The 12,432-nt window shown below is 43.7% G+C and overlaps 1 long non-coding RNA gene across 1 annotated transcript in view; it reads right to left on the bottom strand.

Moving 5' to 3' along the window:
* Positions 1 to 2,374: 2,374 nt before the first annotated feature.
* LOC107077370 (uncharacterized) overlaps positions 2,375 to 12,432 on the bottom strand; it is a 79,037-nt gene continuing 68,979 nt past the window's right edge. Inside the window, exons 3-4 of the long non-coding RNA XR_011182924.1 lie at positions 3,188 to 3,295; positions 2,375 to 2,466 (exon numbers count right to left, since the gene is read on the bottom strand). This is a non-coding gene — a long non-coding RNA (uncharacterized lncRNA). The remainder of the gene's footprint in view (positions 2,467 to 3,187; positions 3,296 to 12,432) is intronic.

The raw sequence follows: 12,432 nt of genomic DNA, 5'->3' as shown, positions 1-12,432 counted from the left end.
GCACTGTGAGTTAACTTTCTTTAAAAAAATGAGTACAACATACTGTACACTAATGCAGTAATCTTAAGAGCAGCAAATTATCAGACAGCCAAATAGAGAACTCTGAATTCAAAGGTCTGCATTTTTTCTCTAATAATGAAGGATTAGTCTTGTGTCTTTATGAGAGACTGCTGATTAAAAACATGCTGAGTGGATAGCTCTATTCTATAAGCAGGACAGAGGAGTTACAACACCCCCCACCACACAACCCCGTCTTCTTGACAAGCACTTTCCAAACAAATCCAGGATGGCAGCTTTATTGATAGGGTAATCCAAGACTGATTAATGGCCCAATAATCAAGCATAACCTGCAATAAATCACAGTCTAATCAATATCCTCTGCAGTATAAGTATAGAAAGATCATTACTGTGTCATAGTATATCTTCCATTAGTAAAAAAAAAGCCTCACTGAATGTGTTTGTAATGGGATTAATGAAACGGGCATCTTTTCACATTTGTTTCTCAGGTTAAGTTGGGAGGCCTTTCCTGCAGCTACAGTTTCTGAGAGATACAGTAACAGTGAGAGGCAGAGGATGGGCCTCGCGCTGTGAGAGCTCTGGAGAACCTGGCCTAGCTTCAGGGTCACCCTGGCTTCAAAGCTCTGCGGCACATCTTCCTCCTCAAGTCCCCCACTTCATCTGTCATGTGTCAGATCTGCTCTTAAATACTGTCATTTGTCATCTTAAGTCACTCTTGTACTGTAACTAGGAAATGCCATCAAAAAAAAAACTGAATGGCCCATCAAAAGCTAAAGGAGAGAGAATGTCAAATGCTGAAGAGAGGGAAAAGGATATCAGTGCTACACACAGTCCCTCTTCTGGGACACTGGCGCTTTGCCTTCTCCGACAACCTCCCCTGACCCTTTTCCCACCTCTGGGAAAACTATTCAGATGGTATTCTTGGTCAAAAAACCAATTAGCAGAGCAAAACGAAAATCTAATTGTTAGCAAAAGCAGAAACATTCAAGATCCTTCATATAGAGGACACTACTCTCCTTTTTTTGGAGCCGAGACGCATTTTCATCTTACACTCCCCCCCCCCCCCAGTTTCCAAATGCTTAATTAAAACCCCCTCACATCCTACCACTGTGGCTACGCAGATAGCTTCGAGTCTTATAATGTCACTGCAATTTTATTTAACAGTTTCACATGCCATTCTGCTGTCACTGTGCTTTCCCCAAGCCTTTTTCTCATCTTCCAACACGCTTTCGCCAATGTTTACCAGGCTGTCTCTGCCCCCACATTCACGGGTCGTATTCCTTTCAGCTACGACCTGCATTTTATTACCTTCTCTAAGGTTCACAACCAGCCCTCTGCCAAGCTTTCGCTGTGGTGGAACTTCCTTAGCCCTGATGTTCTGTTTTTTATATGCCACTGAGCCCTCTAGGCATGAGCGGAGCAGCCCCAGGCAGCCAGGCTGCAAGGGAAGATCAGGTGTGAGTGAGGGCTGTGAGAGTTCTCGCACCTGCTGCTGAGAAAGTCAGGTGCTGAAGTGTCTTCTTGCAGCCTTCGCCTTGCTCCTCTGCTCCCCAGCCCTTCTCATCCCTCTCTTTCTCCGTGTGAATCTCAGCCATTAATCTTGGAGGTGTTTCATCCAACCCCTCCTCCCCCCCCACCACCATTAGGCTTTCTGTGCGAGGAGCCAGCCTGAGTCTCTCGTCTCCTGGTACTGTACTCTGACCGCTGGCACACACACCCCCCCGCCCTCCCCTCTCCTTTCCTTTTTGTGCTTGTGTTTGCACTCTCTCGCCACGATTCTGCTGACAGAAGTGGTGACCTCTACTCTCACGCTCTACTTTCTTGCCCCTCTTTGCATTCTTTCTTAAAAAAAATTCAATGAATCAAACCCTCAAGGCTCTTAGACTTTGGAGAGAATGGCCAGTACCCGCTGTAAGGTCCTAGTGTAATAAGGGCTGTCCTTTCCAGGCTTCAGATCTAACATTGAGCTCCTGTCCGGAGAAAGAACATAGCAGCAAGCCCCATGATGCTCTGCTAGTGATTTTTTTTAACTTTTGGATCAATTAATTGTGCTAGCTACCACAAGGGGGATAGGCCAGTGGTCTCATTTGCAAACTTTCTTATGTTTTTGTGTTGTTGGTAAGTATATTCTTTTGGATGGCAAACGTAGGCTCTGATTTTTCTTTTTGATAAAATAGAATATGAAATCGGGGGGGGGATCTATATTGGATAAGCTAGGTTACCTATACCTCCCAAACCGTAAAGCACCATGCCTGGCAAAAAATAAAAAGAAAAGTAACTTAATCAAAATCAGAGATGGCTTTTTCTCACTTTTCACTTTACTTAAGTAAAGGGTATTGTGGAGCAGTCGCCGGGGTCTGATCTCATAACTGGAAGGTTGCAGGCTCAAAACCCAGGTGAGATGCTTCTGTAATACACCTGAGAAAGGTTTCTTCGCCTGAACTGGACCTGTAAAATAGCCAACTGTATAAACGTAAAGGTAAGATGCTTTAGATAAAACCATCAGCCAAAACAATGAGTAGTGATAAAAGGATGAAGATCTAGTGCACCATTTCTCCCCTTTAAAAACCCAGAAGGCATTATTAGTTTATTAGGACCTATTAGTTTATTTATCAATTATTTATTTGCTTAGCTAATGCCCTTATCAAGGGCAACATACTAATACAGAAAACCCACAATTAATAAACGACATAGTAATAATCAGAAACAATATAGAGTGGAGCATTAATGAAAACATAGTAGTAACGAAGGTGCCACAAATGAAACGTTGTGTTTTTCTTTTGCAGCATGGAATAAACCTTTACTTGTTCCCTAGTAGTAACGTAAACACCTTTTAGGTATGTACTGTGTGTCTTATTCAAACAAAGTGAAATGAGAAAGTTCCAGTACCAGTTTCAGTATTAAAAACATTAGTGCAATATACAGTAGCATAAGGGTGTAGTTAGGATGTAGTTCAGACCTGAGACATCACAGGTGCTGTGGTGCCCAGCGGAGGTCATGGGCTGAGCAAGTCTGACTTGTATTGGCAATTCATTCTGCCTCTCAGGAGCGAAGGTAGAGAATGAACAGGCTCCGGAAAATGAGAGAGCAGATAAGGGGTGCAGAGAGTGTGATTGAATAGCATATGGGGTATACGGAGAGATAAGAGATCGAAGATAGGCGGGGGCACCTTGGTCGAATGAGTAGTAGACGGGATTGAGGGTTCAGACTCAGAGGCACGTGGCATTGGACCGCCATCAGACAGCACCGCCATCCTGCAACCGGACCTTATCTGACCCTAAAATGTAAGTAAAGGCAGGCCTGGTCAGAACTTGCAAGGGAGGTCTCCGGACGGATGTGATAGTGGACCAGCAGGTGGCAGGCTTCCTTCTGGACCAGAATTTCCACACCAGGGCCTCACTACCACGGACAAAAAAATATGATTTTATAGCCAGTACTAACAAAGCCAATTACTGAGAGTAATATAACATTAAGGGACAGAAAAAGAAACACTGCTTTTCTCTGGAGAAACAGATTTTTTACAAATAATACCATTAATTAATTGCACCAAAACCTTATACACTATGTAGTAAATGAAGGTTCAGGGATGTTCCTGCTCCTCTGAAACTTGACAGTCCTATGTTCACTAAATAAATGGATAATTAAATAGTTAAAAAAAGTCGTAAGTAGTAAACAATTTGGAGTTTGGAGACCAGGTGTTTTTATTTTACTGGTTGAAAAAGAGCAGAGCAAAAAAAAAAAGAACCAAAAATGAACGTCAGTGGGGATGAAATTCTACTTTTCCCCCCCAGGGTTTTTTTTAGATAGTACTCATCTCTCCCCGGTCGTCATTCTGAGGGTGAGATTACACGCGGAGGTGAGGAGCGCACGCACAGACGAGACTGAGAAAGAGAGGGAGGCTGCAGGAGCTGGGAGAGGGGGAGAGGGAGCCAGCCGCTGATGAGGCGGTGAAGGAGGGATGGAGAAAACAAAGGACAGATAAAAATAAAGGGGAATAAAGAGGGAGGCAGGTGGTGAGGATGACAGAAGTGTGAATGGAGAGTGAGAAGAGAGGGAAAGGAGGGGAGGAAGAAAAAAACAGGACAGGATGAACAAGGCATGCAGTCAGAGAAAGAGAGGATAAGAGACAGGAAGGTAATTTGAGAGAGGGGAGAGAAAGAGAGAGAGGGGAGAGAGAGAGAGTCTGCTCAGCTCAGGCTGACAGTAGCCCATTCATCCTCCATGCTAGAACAGACAAAGTGCTGGCACTGTAGGACAGGCCCCATAAATCACTGGCCGCAAGACACGCTACCTACAGCTTATTACATTCCAGATGACAAACACAGCGGAATCTACAGAGCACAGCACTTCTCTGCTTCTCTCTCTCACCTTCACTCCCTCATCGCCAGAGACCCGGCACCAGAGCAGCAGCTCATCATCCCTGCCCATCCCACCCTTTGTACTGAGACCCAGCAGCTTCTGCGAAAATAAACCGCAAACCGCGCAACAAACTGACAGGACGTCCAGAACGCAGCAGTTAATTATTAATGCTGACAATCCCCGGAGGGAAAAAAAAGGTCTGTCCAAAACCCGCGGTACATTTTTGTTCCTTACGTTTGTTTCTATTGGCAGAATGGGTTTGGACTCCCGTAGGATGACAAAGCTTTATTCAGATCTTGGGTTTCCCCTCACCCTTTGCAAGAGGACAGGAATACACAATCATTGTCGCAAACTACTCTTGTGGCAATCAATAGAGGAACTGCAATTTAACCAAAACTGAAAAGGGCCTTTGTGAAGAACAGACTCACCATGAACAACCTGTGCTTTAGAGGGTGAGATGAATGAGGAAACAAATGCTCACCTTGTGTTTTACGAATTAAGAGGAGCACGATTGTACGGATGTCTAAATCTTCTCTGTACCTGTCAACACTCGTTAAAAACATGCTTAAATCTTAATGTACAGATTAATGTGTTGATATCTGGGATCCTCACTGGGGTTGTAATTAATACTCCAGTTTAAGGAGAAAGTCTGTAAAGAGCTCTACAGGGAAAAAGGAGGTGGAGCAGCACTAGGCTGACTTCTTTTTTGGGGGGGTGGCTCATAACGTTGATTCATTTTTCCTTCCATACAATAAAAGAGAAGACAGAAACGATAATAACGAGAGAGAAAAAGAGAAACCTTGACACTATAAATCCACAAGCTTCAAATGATGCCCTGAGACGCTCTGTCAACTTCTGACCCATCTTGGTAACTTCAGATGCAGTAAGTGGGAACAGACGAGGGGGTGATAAATCTCTTCCTTACCCTCCAGATATTCCAGCCCTCTGCAGAATGCAGGCATCTGTCATCTGCACAGCAGGCTGCGGTGTGGGGCTGGAGCAGGTCGGGCAGGCCTCCCTCTCCACACCTCTGCCAGGGAAAGGTCAGCACAGCGCGTGGATTATCACAGCCACCAGTGGGCTGCAGCTGCTGCCATGTTTCTCCAGTCGCCGGCAGAACGACCCGGGCCAGTGGGAACAGCAGTGCCGACACATACCCGAGCTGCCCGGCCTGTTTGCGTATCTGTTTCCTTGCTCGGCTGTCTGTTCCTGCGCCTTCACTGGGGTATGGATGTGGTAGGCCTGGCCAGGCTTCAGTAACTCCCCAGGCGGTTTGATTACTAATCTCCCCTTATAAAGCCATGAGGATTGTGCTTGTACAGCATTCAGACTGCAACGGTATACAGTCTGAATCATTTGGGATGGAAAGCACTATATAAATGCAAGGAATTAGTCACTTCATATTTTGCTTAATGTGGGATTAAAACTGGTTAGCAGGAAGTGCACGGGGGAAGAAAGTGAGGCTGGTGCAAGACTGCCTGGGAGACATTATGCACAAAGTCGTGCAACACTGATTAACATCCCCATTATATTTTCTCCTGTGAATCAGTTTTGCAAAACCATCCTATTTTCTCAAACAAAAGCCCGCAGCCTTACTTAACTTATGTTCTTGAAAGAACAGAGAAAATTGTACTAAGTAAGAAGACAACAGGAAAAAATGACAATATGAGCTACTGCTTTCAGCTACCACCCTAAAGGACTAATGAAGTACTTTAGCTAAAGAGTCTTTCAGAACAGAGTCTAATTTTGGAGTAAACCCATCCTACCTGGAAGGAGCTTTTCAAAAAGGTTTTCTTGCACTAAATGTGTTGATCACAAGAGCAAAGCAAGACTAAAAGAAACATTTTTTTAAAGTGAGCAATAAAGGCAAATTGTCTTGAACTTACTCCCCAAATTATAATGGCCGTTCTGTTTAGTGCAGAATACGGTCTGTTGAGCATGTGTTTTCTTTAGAATTCTGCTACGTGAAATGGTCTTTATCCGATTCCTTTTTTAATAGACTGTGGATAAGATGGTAAAAGATAAGCATCCCAGCAAATAGAAGCAGTTCAGCATCCCAGCCATATAAAGTGATACACAGGCATGATTTTTGGGGGTATATGCATCAGTCAGCATATTGGCCTATTTCACCTAAAAAGAAAGTCAGTCTTTAATTGCCCTATCAATTGTATGGAAAATGCAGACTAATATTACTGCAAAAAACATGTTGTGTTTCCCGGCAGTATTTGAAAATGATAAAAGAGGGAAATCATATTTTGATTCATAGAAAATATCAGTTAAGAAAACAGCATACCTTGAAAATCCACAAGAATAAAAACAATGTGGCACATATAAATTGAACCGAACATATTTCTGTGTTTTTTAAAAATGCACTGAAAGCAGCACTGTGCCAAAAATAAATCAAAAGTCTGTCTTTATCAGGAATGAGCGAGCCAGTAACTACACCAACCTCCTGCCTCCTGGTCTAAAAATTGATTTAAAAGTAAAAAGTAGTGGCCTTTAAAACAAAGTGTTTATAAAGCTGTGCCCAAAGGCAGAATCCCAGGCCAGCATTAAACCAGTTGTGTATCTACTGGCTCCAGGGAGCAGTACTGAATGGTGCCATTATTGGTAATGAATGCTTACTGGGGGCGTAACAGATGGTGTTTTAATTGCATAAAATATGATACAGTACTTACAATATGCTTGCACGCATTTACAGTATACATATATAACATTGCTGAAAAATTTGCAGCCTTTTTTAGGTTAAAAGCAGGACACATGTCAACCGGATGAGCCAGGAACAGCATGCCTCCCTGTATACAGGCACTACAGCAGAAAGACAAAGCAAGCTCTTAAAGAAATGCTGATTCGTCAGTAAATGGGTGTGATTTCAGGAAACTTACATAGTGGTGGGAGGCCCTGGATCCATTGTAATGTTACAGGCCAGGTGCATTTCTTTCCTGACTTTCTCAATAATGAGTAAAGGGGCATTGCATTGGTCTAGATAGGTGCTTTCTTGCATGGTTTCAGAATCACTTACAAACCTGTATTACAGTGTGCCCACTCAGGTAGATCTGACTCTCATATAACAGTTATAAAGGGTGTCCGCAATGGAATCATCTCTTTTCTCCATCTGTATAAATAATATTGCTCAGAGGGTCTTTTAACTAGCTGAATCCACAGGCGGCGCTCTACATACTTGGGTTCGAGCTTAGCCATTACCAGATACCAGTCACGACCTATTTCAGCTCTTTGAACCATCCAATTTAGGAAGTAGGTCTTTTATCAAACTGCAAGTCCCAAGAGCAACTCCCGTCTCCGAGCACAAGTCATTTCAATTTGCCACTACCAGTGACTGGAACAATCTGCAGAACGAGCTGAAACTCTCCAGCTTTGCACCCGAGGGTGCTTGCAGTTGCACGGTAGAATTTTTCCTGACTGACACATAGAATTGTTAACATCGCCATTTGCTGTTATATTATGTCAAGTCACTATTTAATTCCACTGAAATTTCCATCAAAGAGGGTTTAGTTTCTTCTCATCCGGTTTAATACAGGAACATTATTTTAAGGAGTTAACGTTTAAACTTTAGGATAAGTCACGTGGTTCATGGGAAATACCAAATGGAAAAACAACAATGAACTGAGAATACCATTTTTCAAGTTCTGAACAAAGACGGTTATTTAATCGAAGCCCTTTATCGGTAACAGCAGTGAGACTGTGATTTTAAACCAGCATTTTTTTGGAAACTTTTTTATGGATACATGTCAATCGAGAAGTCCATAAGCGCACAATCGGGAAACAAAGGATGACTTCAGAAAGTATCTGGATGAAAAACAAAATGCAGTTTAAACATGAATGCGGTTCCTGCCCAAAGCAGTTCTCACACTCTGCACTGGCCCCCCTGACCTCCACAAAAAAGCCAAACCTGATTAATGATGCCAGCAGCAGTTAAACAGAGGAGAACAGCTGAGTGTGGGGGAAGGTGGGTGTGTGCTGAAAGAGGTGATTAAAATACCAGAGGAGTCGTAATTAATCAGCACACTCAACCTCTGCCGCACCACGCCGTAAATAAGGCCCTCGGCAGACGGCTCCATTTTTTATTTGGAGTTATTGATTAAGTTGTTGAAATAATATTTTAATGCAGTGTAAGGTTTTACACCAAAAATCCTGATAAAGATACTTGTTGGGACACCTCTGTGACGTTTTGTTTCTCACACTGACTGTCAGAGTAACAATGGGATCCCTAACATTTTTGAAAACACCAGACCTCTTTCTGTTACTCTGACCATACTTTGAAATCCATTTAATGTGCATTTGTCACTGTGCTCCAAGGCCGGTCGGAGAAAATTCCCCATTCTCTCCCCGCTTCGGGATTCTGTCCCCATTTATTGCCAGGATCACTGTGCCTTACCGCACTGGTACGCCTTTACTGTGGTAAGACGGGAAACTGCACAGCGCGCATGCAAATCAGATACAGATCAAATTTATGGTGTAATTCTCATCTTACGCACACTTAACTTGCACAGCTTAAGGGATCTGCAGCCCATTGGACTTGTCTCTCCACATTACTGTGGCCCAGGAGAGACGTGCGGAGGGAGAGAGGGGGGAAGGCACTGGCAGGTGAAGTGCCAGAGCACACTGGGAAGGGAGTTACAAAAAAAACGAATTGTTAACAAACAGCCATCTGGTTGTCCAATTACGGTGCCACTTTTTCTGATCAGTACTGCGCCGGGGATAGAAACAGCTATAGCACGTAGGACTGTAGCTAGTGCTTAGCTAGATTTCTGAAAGACATGGAAAATAAGTCTGTAGGCCAGTATGGGGAAGGTGTCAGTGTTAAGATAAGACAAAAGCACTTCGTTAGCTATACACAATTTCTTACATTAGGAATTGTCTTTTTTCGCATACCCCAGCTTGCTCTCCATGAGACACACAGACAGGGAGAGAAGCTCGGGGTCAGAGCGCAGGGTCAGCCATTGTACAGCACCCCTGGAGGAGCTGGGGTTAAGGGCCTTGCTCAGGGGCCCGACGGAGTAGGATTCCTCTGACGGCCGTGGGATTTGTACCAGACCCTTAGCCACATTGCCACTGCTCCGCCCTGTTAATGCATGTGGCTTAAACTGCTCTCTATTACTTTGACAGTATGGGGATCTGCCTTAAACTAGGAGGTTTTGTGGCGAAGAGCGACCACCAATATTTACCAAGGGGCTGCTCTTTTGCTGTGTTTGCAGGAATTAATTAGGCTATCTTGGCAAAGCTGATTAATGACTGCCAACAGCCATCGAGCAGAAGGGAGCAGCTGTGGGCTGTGGCCTCTTCAGACTCATGCCGGTGGCCCCTGCCGGGCCACACTCCTCCGGATTCTTTCACAAGCCTGCTCCACCTCTCTTCTCCCTGCTGTCTCCTCCTGATCGCGGATAGCCCTCCACGGATCTCAAGCAGAGAAAGACTGCATCGGCAGTAATAAGGCATAGTCCAGCATGGTGACCTCCCAGGAAATTTTCCCTCACCGGGCCTGTCCCAGCAGCGCCGCGCCGCGCCAGTCCCGATCTGCATCGTGTGGCCTCCCCAGTGCCACTGGTTTGTGCGCACTGTCACCAGCGGGGGCCGGGGACAGTTCATTTTCTCTTTTATTGCACCATCATTGACGGCTGTTAAATCACAAGTGACTGCCAATAAAAAAAGGAAATTGCAGCTGGAATTACGATGTTTGCATGATAAGGGGGTTCAATGGGAAAGATTTATGTAGCATTTACTGTGCATCAGTTCGTAAAGTCTAATTACATGAGCTCCAAACAGTGCCATTGGGCGCCACCAACCCACAGGGAGTTGCTATCTTTCTAAGCCCCCTTTCCAAACCTGAAGCAGGAAAGAGAAACAGGATATGATGGAAGGTGAATATTGAAGCTGAAATTGTCTCTTGTCTCTTTACAGAAACAATAAAATCCACGTGCGGACTGCAGTCTACTTTATGCACTAAGGAGCTGTGTTTTCAATGAGTTTTTTGCAGTGTGGATTTTAAATGATCTTTGCCATATAAAGGCAATGCCACCAGGGTGGTTTTCTGCTTCACACCACATTGTGATATCCAGACACCCAGGTCCTTCTCTCCCAATGTGGTTCTGTACATGATTTTACAAAGAATGTTCTTAAAATGAATACAAATTTTTAAGAGGGCCATTCCTGTCTCTAACAACATTCTGTTATCATATGCAGTAAGAGACTAAAACATTTAAAAGACACATCTGGCATGAAGCGCCATGCTACCTTACCTACAAAGTGCAACCCTGGAGACCTGTGTAAGTTTCAAAACCAAGACCTCACTAGTGTTAAAGATTCATGCCTTCAATGGGTAATTATCACCCTCACATTAAAAATAAGCAAGTTGCTTTGTGATTAGGAGTATGTCTTTTAAGTTTATTTTTGAGATGTTTTATTTTAAAAGCAAAATCTCGAGTACTCTCATAATTCATGGAAAACAGAAACAAATCTCAAGTTTTAGTTCCACCCACTTGCTCAGAATTCAACAACTGCCGATTTCAATTGCGAATGTAAAGATCTGTAGATATATGATTTTCCACGCCGAAATTTAACTACATCCATAAGAAAACAGCCTACAGTAATACCTAGAGTGAATTCGTAATGAGAGGCAAAGCTCACATTAATTTAACGCACTGACAAGCCAATACATCATAAATGGCACCTAGAAAAATATAGAAGGATTGCTTCCGAGACTTTTTTCCTTTTATTATTTTATTTTTTAAGGAGTTCACAATTTTGGAGTTACTAATGATCACTGTTGTCTTGGGCCTTGTACTGCTGGTTTCTTTAAAAAGCAAACTCCTTCAGCTGTAGGCCAGTTAAAGTGTGGATGTGAGGGAATCATGCTGACTCGCAGGGGGCAGAGGGGGGGCTTCATTCCCACCCTGATGTTATTCGAGCCATAAATCCCATTGACAAGCTTGAACTTTCCTCTATTGACATGTTTACAAGGAAAAGTACCCCCTTCTTTGACAGCAAAATTAACCGTATCAATCACCTAACAAGCTCTTTAAATTAATGAATGGCCCAAGACCCTTTGAACCAAGCTTAAAATCCCTGGTAGCATGAGTAGAGCTGTATTTACACTGATTGGTGCGTGAAAACACTAGTTTAAGACCAGATGTTGGCAGGGCTTTTTTTCTTTTTTTAAAGACAGAAACTTATTGACCCCCACGTGAATAACAGTGGCAGCTCTGGGGTTAGAGGGAGGTCAGGGGTTATCTGGAGGTCAGCCTCAATTGAACCACCCCATCCCCCCCCCAGCTTTCTCATCCCCCATTGCTCCCAGGACACTGAAGAAAGCATATGCTGGTTTCTTCACTTGCTGTCATTAATCTCTGCTTCCCCTCGCGCATATGGAAGCCATCTTGATCTTCTTGTCCGCTTCTATATGAAAGACACAGCAGAGCTCCAGGGATGCTTATAGCACCACAGTGCAAATCGGATGTTTCCCCTGCCACACCAGATCAGACAGACATCATAAAGAATGCTTAATCCCCCATCCAACCCCCTGCCCAGGCACATACAGGTACAAACATCACCACAAGCAAAGCTGAGATCTCAGATAACAGGAATACACATGAGACTGGATTCACATCCATACACACCCGACGCACAAAGTACACAAACAAACACAAGCAAGATCCTAGCAATCACACCCCAACCCATACACTAACCTGATACAACTTTATTTCGGTTCACATTTAAATGGGTCAAAGGCTGGGTGTTCTGCATGATCCAACCACAAGCACACAGAGAAGCTTTTTTTGTGTAGGAATGGAAAGAAGCCTAGGGTGCAGTGTGATGCAATAAAAGAACAGTGCAGTATTTCTGCCATATTTACAAAGCACTTACAGTACCTATCAGCACAAGAGCAATTCCCTTCTCCGAAATGCAAAAATCCTAGTTTAAACAAAGCACTTCTCAGCAGCTCATAACTTGCTATCCCAGCCAGACTAGATGTGTTTGTACAACGTCCTTGTCTTGCACAATACATACATGGTAAGAATGTCCCTTTATGCAAAGGGG

This window comes from Lepisosteus oculatus, chromosome 2 (assembly GCF_040954835.1).
Source record: "Lepisosteus oculatus isolate fLepOcu1 chromosome 2, fLepOcu1.hap2, whole genome shotgun sequence".
Classification (NCBI taxonomy): Eukaryota; Metazoa; Chordata; class Actinopteri; order Semionotiformes; family Lepisosteidae; genus Lepisosteus; species Lepisosteus oculatus.
Note: the sequence above shows the minus strand (reverse complement) of the source record. Positions and strands in the feature narration are given on the sequence as shown.